Source organism: Pholis gunnellus (genome assembly GCF_910591455.1).
Source record: "Pholis gunnellus genome assembly, chromosome: 4".
Classification (NCBI taxonomy): domain Eukaryota; kingdom Metazoa; phylum Chordata; class Actinopteri; order Perciformes; family Pholidae; genus Pholis; species Pholis gunnellus.
Window position 1 is genome coordinate 20906576 of NC_136530.1, and position 1614 is coordinate 20908189.

Genomic DNA, 1614 nt, shown 5'->3' on the forward strand with positions numbered 1-1614 from the left:
AACATGCTAATTTGTAAGTTTGAACACGACCTATGACCTCTGGGTGACTTAAAATTGTTTTCATTAAATATTAGTTACTTACGCAGGCGCAAAGTCTTTGACGTCATCTGGCGGAAGGCCTTTTTTCCATTTATCCCCTTCCAGTTGATGCTCCTGCCATCATCATCGCTGAACATGCGGGCAAGGATGTTCCACGTTACCCGTTTGGTGTCATGTCCTCCGATGGTTGCCAGGGAGGACATCTAAAAAGGGTTAAAAAAAAAAGTACTGTTAATATCTGATACTTTACAGAATGTTTTAAAATACATTTTCATCTAACAGGGTATTATCCAGTGTTAATTACATACAATAGTTGATTTTAATCAGATTTGATAGAGATGCTTAATAAAACTCGCCACTCTTCTTCAGCTGAGAGTTGGAGGGATTTTGAAGCTGTTGTTCAAAAAGCTCCACTTCCTCCATTGACGTAAATGGAAACTGCACTGGATCGTCAGTCACTTCCACTTCTTGGTCAGTTGTGTGTTGCTTACTGGCGAGATGGTTCACTCTGGCAATCAATTGGTCTAGCTTGTGTTTAATGTTCTGCATTAAGGTCATCATATGGGGTTGAGCAGGTGTTAAAAAAAAACATTAGAATAAGGTTAACAAATTAATTAAGACAGATTTCACTTAATATGGAAACATACATTTTTATACAATTCCAGTAATGCAATCCTAATAAATCATATTGACTTGGATTTAATGTTGCAGTGTGTGTTGCATGTAATATATGTGGTATACAATTAACAATTGTTAACATTTTATAAAGTGAAATGATTAAAAGGTTCAATTTGAATCCCATAGCGGTTTGAGTTATTACTCACCACAGCAGGTGATGGTGTCTGATCCACCCTTTCCCCCTCGCCCCTCGCCAAGTAGGTCTGTGCCCCTGACTTCTAGAAGGTGTTTGCTCTCCTTCTGGTCTTCCACTGTCCAATTGTGGAGTTGATAGAGTAAGTGGAAGAGGTGGCGGGGCAACTGTGCCGCTAGTGGTTGGACCTCTGGCTTTTTTGGGGGGGGATTTTCCTTCTCACTGTCAGAGTCAGAGTCCCCGCAGAAATGGCTATAAAGTGAGTTATAAAAATACTCATTTGATACTATAACACTGAATGGACACTTTTTTTTCAAAACGTTCATGCAGAAAATAATGAAAAACGTATACGCATTACTCACATCGCCACTGGCTTTCTCTTTCTAGGAATTGCCTCTTCTTCCGCTTCTGACTGTAGCTCAGATGTGTTGCAAGACAGAGATTTCTTCAACCGTCGTCTTGCCTCCAAGTAATTATCTAAAAATGAAGTCAAATGAACAGAATGAAAAACACAGCACAGAATTATATTATTTTCCCCGTATATAAAATAACAAGGTAAATGATCTTCGATATCCGTTTGAAACTGCCAATTGTTATTAGAATAAGAATATTAAGATAATTAGCATACCGCATGATCTCATTTTTCTGGCGTCATGTCTGCCAGTCAGTTCCAGGTTCCTCTGCATTGTTCACAGCCTTGTCCACTCTGTCGTCACTCTCGTATTTAGGCCAAACACAGAACCATCACTATACCAGCTTTGTGG

General features: G+C 39.3%; 1 long non-coding RNA gene across 1 annotated transcript; it reads right to left on the minus strand.

Annotated features, from left to right (window-relative positions):
• Positions 1–335: 335 nt before the first annotated feature.
• Positions 336–1614, minus strand: LOC306694487. The gene is made up of 4 exons (XR_013767045.1): positions 1479–1614; positions 1213–1327; positions 864–1102; positions 336–582 (listed from the first exon to the last, which is right to left on the minus strand). It is a non-coding gene; the product is annotated as an uncharacterized lncRNA (long non-coding RNA).